The following is a 19407-nucleotide window of genomic DNA, read 5'->3' as shown; positions in this document are numbered from 1 at the left end:
ATTAAATCCACATTAAGCACATGCACTCTGTAAAGAGGAAAATTTTCCTCACATTATTTGGGTTCAATAATATTCTTTATAGAGCTACATCGACAAATATTGGTCCAACTTTTCAAATAGACCAACCAAAGTTATCAACCATTCTAGCAATCATATTACTATCACCAAAAAAATAAAATGCAACAACTTCTTCCTTGGAATTAAATTCCCTATCTTCCATTATAACATCTCTTGCACCATTTCCACAGCCCCCAAGGTTCTCATCTTTATCGATGGACCCTATGTAAACAAAATGTTCCAAAACATACAACATCTCAAAAGATATATGGAATAGCAGCAAAATTTGGAGAGAATCAACAACAAAGCAAACAAACATGTAAAAAAAGTGTTTTCCTACATAAAGATGAAAGTTTCTAAAACTATGATTAGTGAACCATATGTTTCATCATTTGTTGAAGTTTGACAAGATGGTCGTTGACCCTCACATTCAAGAAGTTATAAAGGTTCGATTTCTTTTGAATATATTTGGTGGTTAGTAATCATTTCGGAATTGTTCTAAAAAAACAATATCGGAAAAAAATACAACAGTAAAAACTTCAGATGAACAAGGAAAAAAATGCAAAAGAAAAAAAATTAAAACTTCTGACATTGTTGCAAAAAAAACATTACATATAGATTCAACAAGGGTACTATATTAACAATATAGTTTCTACCAAGAAATGCCTGACTCTCTTCTCCAACATAGTCTCCCAAATTTTCAACCATTTCAGGAAATTGTTCATTCCTACAGTTATCATCAGCTCCCAAAATTGCATTTATTTCATTCTTTTTGTAGAAAATACCATTGTTCTTCATATGAAGACTCTCTTTCGAAACACAACGTTTCAGAAAAAGGAAAAAGTTAGTAAACCTTAAAAAACTAAAATTTCTTTCAGATCATAAACATCCAACGAAATGACCATCAAAAGAAAATCTTCACTGCAGAAAACCACTCCTCTTTTCATACTTATGATTTACAGCTCCTCCTTCTTCATCATTTTGTAAAGCTCTTTTCTTTCATTGATATGCATCTCTTCTGTGTGCTTTAATGACTTCCATATTCTATTGATGCCACTATTGTAGGTATTCATTTGATCATTGTCGTTTACTAGGAGAGAAAGGTATTTTCGCACCACTCTTGCTTCTTATTTCACTTAACACTTCTATGATAAAGTTAAAGTCAGTTCAAAATACATTTCACAATACCTTCAACACTAATACATACTCTTCAATACTAAAAAATCTAAAAATTAACAAAAGTGCATAGAAGAAATATTTGAGAAATTATGTTTCCCACAACAAACTTGGAAAACATGGAAAAATATCCCCCTTAAACATAATCGATACAACAACAAGTTCCACAAATTAAAAACAAAGAAATATGAATCACATTCCAAATTTACCATACATATGTCATCAATATAACTTCAAAATGTGTATTACAGTGATGATAAAAAAATATTTAAAAACATACATAGCTTCTTCAAGATTATCAAAAAATAAACATGTTCAAGCCTTAAATGCTAATTCAATACATGAACACGTAGTGCATCTATGTGAAGAATACAATTTGCATTTCAAATAACCGAAAATACACTTCCATTTTGAATGAAATCATCAAAATCCTCAACTGTTTGCATATAGAAGCATGAGTCTACAAACCACATTCCAAATTTAGCTTAGTTATCTCTTCAGTATAACTTCAAACTATGAATTACAATCATCTTCAAAAGAATATGTAAAAACTTTAAACAAACATAGGGTCTTCAACATTATCAAAAAACAAACATGTTGAAGCCTCTAAGTGTAATTGAATAGATCCACACGCAGTGTCAGCATGTGAATAATACAATCTGCATTTGGAATAAGTGAAAACACATTTCCATTTTGAATGACATAATTAAAACCTTCAACCGTTTGTAGATAGAAGGATGATACTATGTCCTTGATATAACTTCAAAATGTGAATTACAATGATGTTCAAAAAAATATTTAAAAACATTAAACATACATACAATCTTCAACAATATATAAAAAAACATGTTCATTCCTCAAACACTAATTGAATACATTCGTGGGTAGTGGGGATATCTCAACAATAGTATCTTCATTAGGAAAGAGTGAAAAAACATTTCCATTTTCAATCACATCATCAAAACCTTCAACTATTTGTAGATAGAATCATGACATTTCAAACATGAAAAATTCATCAACAATCATTGTTTTGCACAGTTCACTGAGTAAAGCATACAACTTTAACTGCACTCCAGAACAACCCAGCATAAGGAGTTTTTCTCGAACTATGCGCAAAGGTAGGTAACCTGCACATTTGCTATTTATATCTCCAGAGAAAGATTCAATCAACCACCATCTATGTCCCTAATTATCTTCAAAATATTCCAAACTTTGCTTTTTTTATAGTAATGAAAATTATTTATCTCTTCAAGTGACCAGGCAGAAATGCAACCATTATTAACAACATAAACAAGTTGATTCCTATATAACCCTAATGACATACATTGTATGTCAACAATATGAACAAATGAATTACCTCAATTGTTTCTATTCAATTCCAACTAGTAGATAGTGTAACCATAAGTAGGGTAATCTTCATATTCTTTGTCTAGATATAGCCAACAAAAATTTTCTTTAAAGAAGATAGCCTCCTTTGGTGGCATTACACCACCATGTGGAAGCCCTGTCCTCTTCTAAACGTTATCAATACTACTGCAAATGAGAAAATGCGATTCCAGGTTTTTAGAAACATGTTTGAAAAACACCTATTCATAATTTCCTAGACTATATTTTTGCAATAGAGAGAAGAATCCTCACTCCTCAACACTAAGAACTCCACCATTTATAAATATTTTCATAAAAGGGTTAACAATGAAATATTTTTTGTATGCAAATAACTTCTAGGCATGCCAACAAACACCATAGTAGACAATTTACCACTATATTTAAGGTATGGTGCTAGGAAGAAATGATCAGGAAAACGAGTGGATAAAGTAATAAGTCCTAACTCTTTCTCACAGTATCAATCACAAGTCATAAGGAAAAGTGGGTTTTCCAAAACAGTACATCATTGTCTACAAATCAACTTAAATTTCATCAAATTTCATCAATACTGACAAAAGAAGCCAATGAAACAGAAGTGCAATAATCTCGAAGGCAAGGAATTTCCAAATAGCATAATCCATATGAAAAGCAACAACCTTTGTTGGCAACAAAAGAAAATTTCACTTGTGTACTACAAAGAAAAAAAAACATATCAATCATAATAGAAACAATGCTCATTCATTGTTTGAATGGGAAATTAATTAGAAAAACATTCCACTTTCATCATTACTTGTTTCCTATACACTTCAATATTAAGCTAAATAAATTAAATAGTGCAACTTAAAAATTCACAAATTAAAAAAAAAAACACATTCTACTAAAAATTTCAAATTCGTCTAATAAGCAATAAAATTTAACATTCATTCCCAAATTAAAATTTTATATAATAACATTACACCATATACACTCACTCAATAAGATAGTAACAAAATAGCCATAAACAACTTTAAACGTTTATTACTTTGATTAACACTTTACTAAATAATGTTGACTCTTTCATTCCCTAATTTTCCCTGTCAACACATATCTAAGAAAATATTTTTTTAAAATTAACATGTTATTAATTTATTATGTTTTTCTATTTTAAATTATATGAAAATTTCTAAGTAAAAAACACATATAATTGGAAACGATTCACAATAATTAATAATTAATATTTTTTTATTCCGAATCTATTAGGTGGTTAGTAATCATTTTCAAATTGTTCTGAAAAAACAATACGGGAAGGAAACACAACAGTAAAAAAAATTACATATAGATTTAGTAAGGGTACTATATTAGCAATATAGTTTCTACCAAGAAACACTTGACCCTCTTCTCCAACATAGTCTCCCAAATTTTCAACTATTTCAGGAAATTGTTCATTCCTACAATTCTCATCAGCTCCCAAAATTGCATTTATTTCATTCCTTTCATAGAAAATACCATTGTTGTTCATATCAAGACTCTCTTTCGAAACACAATGTTCCGAAAAAAGGAAAAATTTAATAAACCTTAAAAAACTATAAGTTCTTTCAGATCATAAACATCCAACAAAATGACCATCAAAACAAAACCTTCACTACAGAAAACCACACCTCTTTTCATACTTACGATTTACGGCTCCTCCTTCTTCATCACTTTCTAAAGCTCTTTTATTTCATTGCTATGAATCTCTTCTGCGTGCTATAATGACTTCCATATTCTATTGATTCCACTATTGATGGTATTCATTTGATTGTTGTCGTTTACCAGTAGAGAAAGGTGTTTTCACACCACTCTTGCTTCTTATTTCACTCAACAATTCTATGATAAACTGAAAGTTAGCTCAAGATTCATTTCACAATTCCCTTTTACACTAATCCATACCCTTCAATCTTGAAAGAACTAAAAACTAACAAAAGTGCATAGAAGAAATATTTGAGAAATTATGTTTCCCACCAAAAACCTGGAAAACATGGAAAAATGTTCCCCTTAAACATAATCGATACAACAACAAGTTCCACAAATTAAAAACAAATAAATATGAATCGTATTGCAAATTTACCATATGTATGTCGTCAATATAACTTCAAAATGTGTATTTACAATGATGCTAAGAAAATATTAAAAAGCATACACAGGGTCTTCAACATTATCAAAAAACAAACATGTTCAAGACATAAATGCTAATTCAATACATCCACACGTAGTGCATCTATGTGAAGAATACAATTTTAATTTCGAAAAACCAAAAATACACTTCCATTTTGAATCAAATCATCAGAAGACTCAACCATTTGCAGATAGAAGCATCAGTCAACAAACAACATTCCAAATTTAGCTTAGTTATATCTTCAGTATAACTTCAAACTATGAATTAAAATTATATTCAAAAAATATGTAAAATCTTTAAACAAACATAGGGTCATCAACAGTATGGAAAATAAAACATGTTGAAGCCTCAAAGCATAATTGAATAGATCTACACGTAGTGTCGGTATGTGAACAATACAATCTGCACTTGGAATAAGTGAAAACACATTTCCATTTTGAATGACATGATCAAAACCTTCAACCGTTTGTAGATAGAAGGATGAGACTATGTCCTTTCTATAACATCAAAATGTGAATTACAATGATGTTCAAACAAATATTTAAAAACATTAAACATACCTATGGTCTTCAAAAACATACAAGAAAAACATTTTCATGCCTCAAACACTAATTGAATACATCCATAGGTAGTGGGGGTATCTCAAAAATAGTATCTACATTAGGAATTAGCTAAAAAACATTCCCATTTTCAATCACATCATCAAAACCTTCAAATGTTTGTAGATAGAATCATGACACTTCAAACATGAAAAATCCGTCAACAATCATTATTTTGCACAATCCGCTCAGTAAGTGATACAGCTTTAACAACACTCTAGACCAACCCAGCATAAGGAATTTTTCTGCAACTATGCGTGAAGGTAGGTAACCTGCACATTTTCTATTTATATCCACAGAGAGATATTCAAGCAACAATCATCTGTGTCCCCAATTATCTTCAAAATATTCCAAACTTTGCTCTTTTGACAGTAATGAAAATGATTTATCTCTTCAAGTGACCAAGCAGATGTGCAACCATTATAAACAACACAAACAAGTTGATTCCTGTGTAACTCTTATGACATACATTGTATGTCAACAATAGGAACAAATGAATAAACTCAATTGTTTCTGTTCAATTCCAACTAGTAGATAGTGTAACCATAAGTAGGGTAATCTTCATAATCTTTGTCTAGATATAGTCAATAAAACATTTTTTTAAAGGAGATAACCTCCTTTGGTGGCATTACACCATCGTTTGGAAGCCCTGTCATCTTCCAAACATTATTACCACTACTAAAAATGAGAAAATGTGAGTCCATGTTTTTCGAAACATGTTTCAAAAATACCAATTCATAATTTCCTAGATTCTATTTTTGCAATAGAGAGAAGAATGCTCACTCCTAAAGACTAAGAACTCTAACGTTTCTAAACATTTTCATAAAAGGGTTAACAATGAAATAATTTTTTGTATGCAAATAACTTCTAGGCATGCTAGGAAACACCATAGTAGATAAGTGACCACTATATTTAAGGTATGGTGCTAGGAAGCAATGATCAGGAATACGAGTGGGGAAAGAAATAAATCCTAACTCTTTCTCACAATATTTATCACAAGTCGCAGGGAAAATTTGGTTTTCGAAAACAGTACCCCATTGTCTACAAACCAACTCAAATTTCATCAATACCGACAAAGGAAGCCAATTATACAGAAGGTCAATAATCTCAAAGGGTAGGAATTTCCAAATAGCAGGATCCATATGAAAAGAAACAACCTTTGCTGGCAACTAAGGAAAAATTCACTTGTGTACTAGAAAGAAAAAAAATGTATCAATCAAAATAGCAACAATGCTCATTCATTATTTGAATGTGAAATAAATTAGAAAAATATTCCATTTTCATCATTACTTGGTTCCTATACACATCAATATTAGCCTAAATAAATTAAACAATCCAACATAAAAATTCATTAAAAAAAAAAAAAACACATTCTAGTAAAAATTTCAAATTCGTCTAATAAGCACTAAAATTTAACATTCATTCTCAAATTAAAATTTCATATAATAACATGACGCAATATCCACTCACGCAATAAAATAGTAACAAAAACAGCCATAAACAACTTTAAACGTTTCAACACTTGTACTGAGTAGTGTTGACTCTCTCATTCCCATAATTTTCCCTCTCTACACATATGTAAGAGAATTTTTTTTAAAATTAACATGATATTAGTTTATTATGTTTTTTTTATATTAAATTATATGAAAAGTTCTAAGTAAAAGAAAACATATAATTGAAAACTATTCAAAATAATTAATAATATTTTTTTTTATTACTTAAATATGTTCCTTAACAAATATGTTTTTTATGTGGTTGCACTAGATGGTATTAGTTTTAGTAAAGATTTGTATTAGTAATTCTTATTTTTATTTTTTAATATTAATTATGAGATTGTAAACAATATTAATCTTTTTTTATAATTTAGGAAGTTAAGTTTAAATATGGATAGAAATCTATTAAATTAGTTGTGGCATTTGTCTTGCTCATTTTTGAAAATAAAAGTAAAATCTCATATTTTTCACTACTTTTTGAAAATAAAAATAAAATCTCATTGAAAATAATAATGCTAAGAACATTATTGATTAAATAACATATATATACCAAGGCTGAACCACCTTACCCTCATCAATAGAAACCAGGATTTACTGTAATCCATTACGGATCATTAGGCTAACACAATAAATATGTCATAACATGCTTCACCATGATCTCCACTTGATCGCTAGGCCAAACAACCATGAATGCCACCAGATTTCTCTACCAACATCGTGAGGAATTTTACTGTCTCCTAGTCTCTCAGGCTTTACCGTAATCCAAACCCAAATCAATAGGCCCTAAATCGAGACCGACTCTCTAAGGTTTACCGCATATCTAAAACATAGGATTACTAGGCCTAAGAGAGACAAAACCACCTCTTGGCTTTACCGTATATCCTTCTATTCACCGACAAGGATTCCTAGGTGCACCGAGGCAACACAATCCTACATTTACCACAACCCATAGTTTGGCTTAGGGATCACTAGGCCAGTGCCTTTACCGTGATCCAGATTTTGGTTCAGGGATCACTCAACCATGTTCTCTATCATTCTGAGAGCCACCTCACTCAGCTTCAAATCCACCCGGCAATCCAACTCAACCAAAACATGAGAACCCCTTCAAAACATGTTTATCTGGAAATGGCAAGGCTACGCTGAAAAAAACTATCACACCTAGTGAAAACCATGCGATAACAACAAAACAATGACATGAAATACCATGCATGTTAAATCTAGTAAAGAAAATACACATGCAAATCCATACCAGCAAAGAATATTGTTGTAGCATCTTGATCCTCCCTTTCCCTACTTGATCTTTGCTTCCTCTTTCCTTCTTTGCCTTTATTGACCCAATGTCAAAATGCTACAAGAAAATTCTAAGTGTCAAAGAGTATGAGAGGAGAGAGAGAGAGAGAGAGAGAGAGAGAGAGAGAGAGAGAGAGAGAGAGAGAGAGAGAGGGAGAGAGAGAGAGAGAGAATAATGAGAGAGGTCCAAAATTGAACTAACAAAAGGTTACACCTAGCAAGCCTACTCACTAATCCTTAGAGCGTTTTTATCAATGAGGCCTCTATTTTCTTCATTTTCCATTATTTTCCTTCATTTTCCTCCTCACATGAAACTTGTGACATTTCACTTTTGTTTTCTCCTAATTTCCATTTTTTTTATAAATAATACACCAATTAAGGCCATTGCCTTTTCCAATTTCCTTTAGCCTTAATAACCGAATGAACAAGCACTAGGATGTTTTACCAAACATTCATCTTGGAATAAGTTTGTCATCAACCGTGATATGTATATTTTTACATGAGTTTTTAACCAGGGTTGTTACAAAAATCATTCTTCTAGATTCATTACACCTCACCAATTTTTTCTTGGAAGAAAGAAAATAACCATTGTCAGAACGAAACATCTACAAAACAAATAAATTTGTTTGTGAAACAAAAACCATTTACATTTTCTTCATTGTTGCATCGTCCATGTGCAATTCATGGAACTAATATTGGTTGCAATTTTTTTTCTTAACCACTATTCGCTTGGGAAATATTCTACCAAAAAAATAAAAAAATAAATGTGTAAAATAATATAGATTTAAAATTGAAAACCACGAAACCTTTCAAATTAAATCCGCATTAAGCATATCTACTTTACAAAGAGGAAAATTTTCCTCACATTATTTGGGTTCAATAATATTCTTTATAGAGCTACATCGACAAATATTGGTCCAACTTTTCAAACAGACCAACCAAAATTATCAACCATTCTAGCAATCATATTACTATCACCAAAAAAATAAAATGCAACAACTTCTTCCTTGGTATAAGATTCCCTATCTTCCATTATAACATCTCTTGCACCATTTCCATAGCCCCCAAGGTTCTCATCTTTATCGATGGACCCTATGTAAACAAAATGTTCCAAAACGTACAACATCTCAAAAGATATATGGAATAACAACAAAATTTGGAGAGAATCAGCAACAAAGCAAACAAACATGCAAAAAAACTATTTTCCTACGTAAAGACGAAAGTTTCTAAAACTATGATTAGTGAACCATATGTTTCATCATTTGTTGAAGTTTGACAAGTTGGTCGTTGACCCTCACATTCAAGAAGTTATAAAGGTTCGATTTATTTTGAATCTATTTGGTGGTTAGTAATCATTTTGGAATTGTTCTGAATAAAACAATATGGGAAAAAATACAACAGTAAAAACTTCAGATGAACAAGAAAAAAAATGCAAAAGAAAAAATTTAAACTTCTGACATTGTTGCAAAAAAAACATTACATATAGATTCAACAAGGGTACTATATTAACAATATAGTTTCTACTAAGAAATGGCTGACTCTCTTCTCCAACATAGTCTCCCAAATTTTCAACCATTTCAGGAAATTGTTCATTCCTACAGTTCTCATCAGCTCCCAAAATTGCATTTATTTCATTCTTTTCGTAGAAAATACCATTGTTCTTCATATGAAGACTCTCTTTTGAAACACAATGTTTCGGAAAAAGGAAAAAGTTAGTAAACCTTAAAAAACTATAATTTCTTTCAAATCATAAACATCCAACGTAATGACCATCAAAACAAAATCTTCACTGTAGAAAACCACTCCTCCTTTCATACTTACGATTTACAACTCCTCCTTCTTCATCATTTTCTAAGGCTCTTTTCTTTCATTGATATGCATCTCTTCTGTGTGCTTTAATGACTTCCATATTCTATTGATGCCACTATTGTAGGTATTCATTTGATCATTGTCGTTTACCCGGAGAGAAAGGTATTTTTGCACCACTCTTGCTTCTTATTTCACTTAATACTTCTATGATAATGTTAAAGTCAGTTCAAAATTCATTTCACAATTACCTTCGACACTAATACATACTCCTCAATATTAAAAAATCTAAAAATTAACAAAAGTGCATATAAGAAATATTTGAGAAATTATGTTTCCCACAACAAACTTGGAAAACATGGAAAAATATCCCCCTTAAACATAATCGACACAACAAGAAGTTCCACAAATTAAAAACAAAGAAATATGAATCACATTCCAAATTTACCATACATATGTTGTCAATATAACTTCAAAATGTGTATTACAGTGATGATAAAAAAATATTTAAAAACATACATAGCTTCTTCAAGATTATCAAAAAATAAACATGTTCAAGCCTTAAATGCTAATTCAATACATGAACACGTAGTGCATCTATGTGAAGAATACAATTTGCATTTCGAATAACCGAAAATACACTTCCATTTTGAATGAGATCATCAAAATCCTCAACTGTTTGCATATAGAAGCATGAGTCTACAAACCCCATTCCAAATTTAGCTTAGTTATCTCTCCAGTATAACTTCAAACTATGAATTACAATTATCTTCAAAAGAATATGTAAAAACTTTAAACAAACATAGGGTCTTCAACATTATCAAAAAACAAACATGTTGAAGCCTCTAAGTGTAATTGAATAGATCCACACGCAGTGTCAGTATGTGAACAATACAATCTGCATTTGGAATAAGTGAAAACACATTTCCATTTTGAATGACATAATTAAAACCTTCAACCCTTTGTAGATAGAAGGATGAGACTATGTCCTTGATATAACTTCAAAATGTGAACTACAATGATGTTCAAAAAAATATTTAAAAACATTAAACATACATACAATCTTCAACAATATATAAAAAAAACATGTTCATGCCTCAAACACTATTTGAATACATCCGCGGGTAGTGGGGATATCTCAACAATAGTATCTTCATTAGGAAAAAGTGGAAAAACATTTCCATTTTCAATCACATCATCAAAACATTCAATTGTTTGTAGATAGAATCATGACATTTCAAACATGAAAAATTCATCAACAATCATTGTTTTGCACAATCCACTAAGTAAAGCATACAACTTTAACTGCACTCCAGAACAACCCAGCATAAGGACTTTTTCTCCAACTATGTGCAAAGGTAGGTAACCTGCACATTTGCTATTTATATCTCCAGAGAAAGATTCAATCAACAACCATATATGTCCCTAATTATCTTCAAAATATTCCAAACTTTGCTCTTTTTATAGTAATGAAAATTATTTATCTCTTCAAGTGACCAGGCAGACATGCAACCATTATTAACAACATAAACAAGTTGATTCATATATAACCCTAATGACATACATTGTATGTCAACAATATGAACAAATGAATTACCTCAATTGTTTCTATTCAATTCCAACTAGTAGATAGTGTAACCATAAGTAGGGTAATCTTCATAATCTTTGTCTAGATATAGCCAACAAAAATTTTCTTTAAAGAAAATAGCCTCCTTTGGTGGCATTACACCACCATGTGGAAGCCCTGTCCTCTTCTAAACGTTATCAATACTACTGCAAATGAGAAAATGTGATTCCAGGTTTTTAGAAACATGTTTCAAAAACACCTATTCATAATTTCCTAGACTATATTTTTGCAATAGAGAGAAGAATCCTCACTCCTCAACACTAAGAACTCCACCATTTCTAAATATTTTCATAAAAGGGTTAACAATGAAATATTTTTTGTATGCAAATAACTTCTAGGCATGCCAGCAAACACCATAGTAGACAATTGACCACTATATTTAAGGTATGGTGCTAGGAAGCAATGATTAGGAAAACGAGTGGAGAAAGTAATAAATCCTAACTCTTTCTCACAGTATCAATCACAAGTCACAAGGAAAACTGGGTTTTCCAAAACAGTACATCATTGTCTACAAATCAACTTAAATTTCATCAAATTTCATCAATACTGACAAAGGAAGCCAACGAAACAGAAGTTCAATAATCTCGAAGGCAAGGAATTTCCAAATAGCATAATCCATATGAAAAGCAACAACCTTTGCTGGCAACAAAAGAAAACTTCACTTGTGTACCACAAAGAAAAAAAAAACATATCAATCAGAATAGCAACAATGCTCATTCATTGTTTGAATATGAAATGAATTAGAAAAACATTCCATTTTCATCATTACTTGGTTCCTATACACTTCAATATTAAACTAAATAAATTAAATAGCGCAACTTAAAAAGTCACAAATTAAAAAAAACACATTCTACTAAAAATTTCAAATTTATCTAATAAACAATAAAATTTAACATTCATTCTCAAATTAAAATTTTATATAATAACATTACACAATATACGCTCACTCAATCAGATAGTAACAAAATAGCCATAAACAACTTTAAACGTTTATTAGTTTGATTAACACTTTACTAATAATGTTGACTCTTTCCTTCCCTAATTTTCCCTCTCAACACATATCTAAGAAAATATTTTTTAAAAATTAACATGTTATTATTTTATTATGTTTTTCTATTTTAAATTATATGAAAAGTTCTAAGTAAAAAACACATATAATTGGAAACAATTCACAATAATTAATAATTAATATTTTTTATTACTTAAATATGTTTCTTAACAAATATGTTTTTTAATGTGGTTTTACTAGTTGATATTAGTTTTAGTAAAGATTTAGATGGGTAATTTATTTTTTTTTATATTAATTATGAGATTGTAAATCATAATAATCCTTTTTATAATTTAGGAAGTTAAATTTAAATGTGGGCAGAAATCTATTAAATTAATTGTAGCATTTTCTCGCTATTTTTGAAAATAAAAGTAAAATTTCATTTTTTTCACTACTTTTTCAAAATAAAAAAAAATCTTATTGAAACCAATAATGCTAAGAATATTGTTGATTAAATAACATATATATATTAGTTCTAAAACAAGAATAGAAATGTCTACACCGTCTTGGATAGATAGTGATTAGGTGTTCTGTTAAGAAATTTTTTGATGTAAAGTTACTGTTTCAATTCAGCGAACATAATAAATGTAGTCCTGCCAAACTTACAAAAAAAAACAAAAGTATAAATATTCTTTAATCCATTCTATATATTTTAAATTCAAATTATCTTTTTTTTCACTTCCATAAATTATTTTGAGTGATTTCTCATAAACTTAAATTCTCTTAAAATCAAATACATAGTTTATTAAAATTATACATATTAATTATTTACATTATATATGGCCAATGAAAATAAAATTGTAATTTTTCTTAATTTAATCAAATCGAAATGATGTGTTTTCTCATTTTTAACATTACCGCAATTTTAAACAATTCCATGTTAATTATTGTATTTTAATTCCATACTTATTATTTTAGAGCATATAGCTAATTAAAAAATAAAAAAAAAACAATATATTTCTTTTCACCGATTATTATACTTTCATATAAATAAAAGTAATATATACTATCTAGACTGAACTAAAAGAAAACATATTAACTCATTCTAGCTTACTATTTTATAAACATTAAGGTTTTTCATCATTATATTTTGAGAAGTCTGTATTTAGTACTAAAACTCCTTGCTTTCAATTTCACCTAGAAATCGATTAGAAGTACAATCTATATCGTCATTAAAGTCATGATAAATAACTTTATAGTTCTTTGAAAGTTTAAACTAAAACAAACATGTTAACTCATTTTAGCTTACTATTATATAAATATTAAATTGTTTCATCATTATACCATTATATTTTTAGACTATCCATTTACCATCAGAACTTGTTGGTTTGAATTTGACATAGAAATGGATTAGTTTTAGCTTATTATTACATAAATATTAAATTGTTTCATTATTATATCATTATATTTTTAGACTATCCATTTACTATTAAAACTTGTTGGTTTGAATTTGACAAATGGATTAGGAGTATAACCTCTATAGTTATTAAAATTTTGATAAACAACTTTACACCTCTTTAAAAGTGTAAAAGAAAAACAAGTTAATATAATTAATTAAAAAAATAAAAATATTCTTTAATTCATTCTATATGTTTTAAATTCAAATTATCTTTTTCCTCACTTCTAAAAGTTATTTTAACTGAATTTTTCTAAGAGTCACCCACAACCAATATACCCCAACAACAAGAAAATAAAAAAGAAAAAGTTACATGATAAGAAAAAGTAAAAAGAAATAAACATTATGTACATACATCATCACATCACTAATCAAGTTTAATATATGTTAGAGTACACAATCATTTAGTCCATATCGGTACAAGTTTCAATTTGTCTGTTTGTATTTGTTGCATAAACTTCGGGTCACATGCTAAGGGTGAGGTATTAATCGGGTTCTTGATTGCGCTTGTGTGTAAATATTTAACATAGTTACATGGGTATTGTTTCTAAGGATTGGAGAGTATGTACCCAAAGCGGGGAGCTTAGGAACTGAGTAGAAATGTTCCAAAACCACTGCGAGCTTCAATGGGTACTTTGGAGCTTTTCAAGAGCTTCACTGCAACGAATTTTTGACTTTTTGGGAGCTTCACTGCAATGAATAAGTGCAAACGTATGTCTATTTGACATTGCCAGCATGGGTGCAAACTAATTGAATTGTGTGAAGCTAAGGGTATGCAGCTGGGTTTAGATTTGGATATGGGTTTGAAAACTAAGAGAAACAACCTATTTATGGAAAACCCTTCTATCCAAATGAAGATGAGGCATCTAGCCAATCTTGATCTTTGTCATTGGAAAGCTATCCATTCTCCTCATATACATGGATGGAGGATGGATATAAAGGAATTGAGGAAGATTGTTGGCCATTTACAAAACCATCATTATCGCCCAAGCTGAATGGACAAAAGATGAAATATTAAAGGAAAAAAATGGTTGAAAGTATGAAATATAAACATTATTAAAAAACAATTTTTAATTTAATTTTCATATTTATTTAAGTATAAAATATATATCAACTTGGAAATTTATAATTTTATTATACAAAGTCTTTTTAAAATAACATTGGATTTAAACTCTATTGTTTTAATTTTTTTTTAATTACTATTAATATATATTTTATTTTTTCTTATCTCTATTATAATTAGATGTACTATATATAATGTTGGTGAGGTTACATCAAGGGCGAAGAATTGAACCAATGACTTGACATATATCATTGCATGAACTGAACCAATGACTTGACATATAGCATTGCATGAAATGACCTAATTATCGAGTAATACCAATATTTTTTCCAGTTTGGGAGTTCTGCATGTTTCTTTGCTCTCAAGGATTAATATTCTAATTTTTTTTGGCAATGTTTCAAAGTTCAATCTTTTACATGTTTCTTTGCAAGATAGAATTTGATTCAAGTTTTGGAGAGAAATAAATAAATTATTTTATTTTTCGTTTTAATATATATTAAATTTTAATATATTATATTATTATCACTGACGTTTCTTGTAAATTTGAGCAATACCTCTAGTCATACGGGATACTCTACCTACTTACTGAAAACTCGTGCAACATAAGTATTTAACCTTAGCACTTTTTGCCTTGCATGAGACCCACGTGACCATCCCCGCAAGCTTTCGAAGTTTCCTATGTTTGGTAGTTGGCCACCTAGCACTTCTTGCACCCTAGATCTACAAATCAATCCAATGAATACAATGTTTTGGTGACAATTAGGGTATTACCCCCACTAAACCGTCACGAGCTTGTCATTTTTCTTTCCCTTGCGTGGCCTCTGGCACCGCTCTACAACTGGTTTTGATTCTTGCTCTTGTGTGACGAAGGAGTCCTCATTCTATTTCTCTGGCATACTCACACCACCCAAGTAATATTATAGGGATGGTTCTTCTTTTACTTCTAAACTTATCCCAAATCAACCCGTTAATCCCTCAACTGGGTTTGCAAAATACAGGTGGGTGAGGTTGATAATGGGTTCGAGCTTACGACGTTGCACAAGCCTATCACGGTTATGGGGACTCTAGGAATGGTAAGTTAATGTCAACTCCATACTTGCATATATGGCTAATTTCCCTTTTGAATGTTTACCGAAGGTACTTCAGGTGCCATCTGGAGGTTTGGAACCCCGACAGGGAAGCTTCCTCAGTGAGGTAATTTTCAGTTAATTTGTAACAAATCGATTTAACTAATCTCTAATTGCGTTCATAATTAGGCGGATAAGCTTTCTTTTGAATCAGTTCATCCGTCTACATTCTTTGTGTCCATTTGACATATGTGCACTTCTCTATGTCATACCTGTCACAAAATTTTACACCCGCCCTTCTGCGCTCCACTTCACATTTGTGTGCACCATTTTCTACGTCGAAGTTAGTGGCCTGTCGTCTAAATTATTTGTGTGCACATTTTTTAAGTCGGAATTAGAGGCGGGTCTGTCAGGCTTTCTCAAACTTTTGTGATTGCGACTGAACCCAATTCATTCATGAATATTACACAATTTAATAATACCGATGGAACGACCATCATGAACAACCTTCTTAATGTTTGCAAGCAAGAATTAAATTCCATGTACTCATTTCACCTGACACGACATGATAAAATGATGTATGAAGGAGCATATGCATCATGTTTATGGGGTTCTTTCCTATTTTAATTGTGAGGAAATATTTGCTTTTAGTTATGTTGTTTAGCTTGAGGTACTTTCGATCAACCTAAATAAAAAAATTTGCCAAGTCTATACATGTCATCTCTGTGATAACACTACATCACATACGAGAAATCGAAATTATGCTTAAAGCAATCGTGCTTAAAGCAATCGTTACATGAGCAACTATATTGAATATTCAGAAAAGCTTTTTTGCGTTAATTTTCAAAGTTCTATGGAGAACATGGATGTTTAATAAGTATGTGCTAAATTCCTGACTCAAAGGTTGATAACAAGAAGCTAGGAAGGCTGTAAGTTAGGAAGGCTGTAAGTTAGTTAGAAGTGAAAGAGTAAGATAAATATTTAAGATAATTTTATTGAAATTTGATAAATTAAGATAAATAGTTTAAACTGATTCTTCGATATCAAAATTATGAATTTATTAGGATGCTTTTAGAGGAGTAAAATGAAATTGTATAAAATTATAGTCAAGACTGAAGGATAAAATATTTAAGATATTTTTATTGAAATGTGATAAATTGAAATAAATAGTTTAAATTTATTTTTTATATCAAAATTCAGAATTTGTTATTATGGTTTTAGAGGATTAAAATTTTTGGAATAAATTTTTTTCTGAAGAATGATAAGATTACAACTTCAAATCTATATATTTTTATGGACTTTGATTTTAAAATTAAATTATTATATATATATATATATATATGTGTGTGTGTGTGTGTGTGTGGGGTAAATATTGAGGATGATTTTTTTTTTTTAATGAATGGGAAAATCCATTATAATTCAATTGTCAAATGAGTAGTAGGCTTAATTTAAAATCGCCTTTGTTTATGGATAATTGTTCAATTTTTCTCATACAAATTCAGATAATTGTTCAATTTTCCTCATACAAATTCTTGGGAGGAAGATTCCCAACTTTTTCGCTATAAATTCCAAGATACATCCCATAGATACAGTGCTTCAGGGCTCTGTAGAAAAGTTGATGTGTGCTCTTTGTATTCATCAACAAGCAAGACTTTGCTTCATGGTAATGACCACAATTTTTACTGGTGTTTCTTTTTAGGGTTAGTTTGATCTACAGGGATTTGAACCATGGTTTACATAATATTTTGTTAGAAGGGAATGGGGATTTTAATTCACTGTATTGTAGGGTTGCAAACACTGTGTGTATGCTTTTTGTGGTGGTGAGGAGAATTCAGAACGCTGTTTATGTGGGAATGAAAATCAAAGCATTGAGCAGTTACACAACAAAGAGAAGCTTATTATTTGTGGAACTACTTACAGGATGGAATACTTGTTAGAAAAGAGAAGTTTATCATTTGTGGAACTACTTACAGGATGGAATACTTGTTAGAAGTTAGTGAGCTAAGTACTCCTAAGCATTTTTTAGTGATGATGATTGATCCTTAATCCCAATTTCACTATTAGTTTTCCCAACTAAAATGTTTATAGATTATGTGAAGAAAGATCACACATTGTGTGAAAAATGTTAAATTTTGTAGGCATTTTGAGTTGGCATATGAAGAGAAATTTCTTCAGTTTCAACACCAATGTAAAACGTTAAGGGCAACAGTTGTTTATGAATTGAGTGCTTCTTAACTTCATTTGAATTTTTTCTTGATGTCTCTTCACCTCATTTGAATTTTCTCGAGATGTTTGTTCAAGTATGATAGTGTTATTATATAAGCGTAATTGTTATCAACTTGCATTTCCGCTAAAGATAATTTCTTCATTTCATTAAACTAAAATAGTCATCTTATATTACAAAATCTATTTATATAGAATTATTCAAATAATTTTATATGATAATTATTTACAGTAAATTAAATGTTCTCATATTGATAATCATAAAAACATAATTTACATTATATGTAGACATTTCAACAATGTGATTATATTACGGCCTTACTCTTAAAACGAAATTTATTCGAATCTATTTAACATAACTATTTTTAAAATAAATTAAAAAGAGTTTAATTTTAGAGTTGTGATTTATTTTAATAATTAAAATAGAGGGAATGAGACCTTTTATGTTTAGGGAGAAAGAACCTTGCCTTCAAGCTTTATGCCACTATCTTTCAGTGAGCTTGCGAGTCTCCTTGTTCACAATGTCTCCTACCTCCTACTTGATTATCATTTCATATATGAATGTTGGAAGTTGTTAAAACAATGAAATTGACTTCCTCTTATCAAGTATAATTATCAATTTTTGTTGTTTCCATTTAAGTTTGTTTGTTTGTTTGTTTGTTTTTTTTTTTTTTTTTTTTTTATTATGCCATAGTTTAAGTTATCTTTTAAAAAGCTCTTTTATGGATCTTATTTATCCGAGGCTTAATCTCCATTACAAAATTTCATTATTCTAGTTAAAAAAATTATTTTTAGGTAATGGTAATTTAATGTCTTTTTTATCCATTAAATTTTGCAAACTAATTTTTTTCCTTATTTTAGGTATTTTGTGAGTGGTTTATCAAATATCTTTTTTGGATTTAGAGTATATATGAAATTCAAACCACTTATCATTTATATGTAAATTAAAGCAATCTCTCTCTCTCTCTCTATATATATATATATATAATGTATTAATTAATAATATAATTTAGACTGTAGATTTTATAATCCAATCATTTTAATTAAAGATAGTATTAATTAA

This window comes from Pinus tabuliformis, chromosome 6, assembly GCF_031772625.1.
Source record: "Pinus tabuliformis cultivar Carrire ecotype Pingquan chromosome 6, CPIR1, whole genome shotgun sequence".
Lineage (NCBI taxonomy): Eukaryota > Viridiplantae > Streptophyta > Pinopsida > Pinales > Pinaceae > Pinus > Pinus tabuliformis.
Note: the sequence above shows the minus strand (reverse complement) of the source record.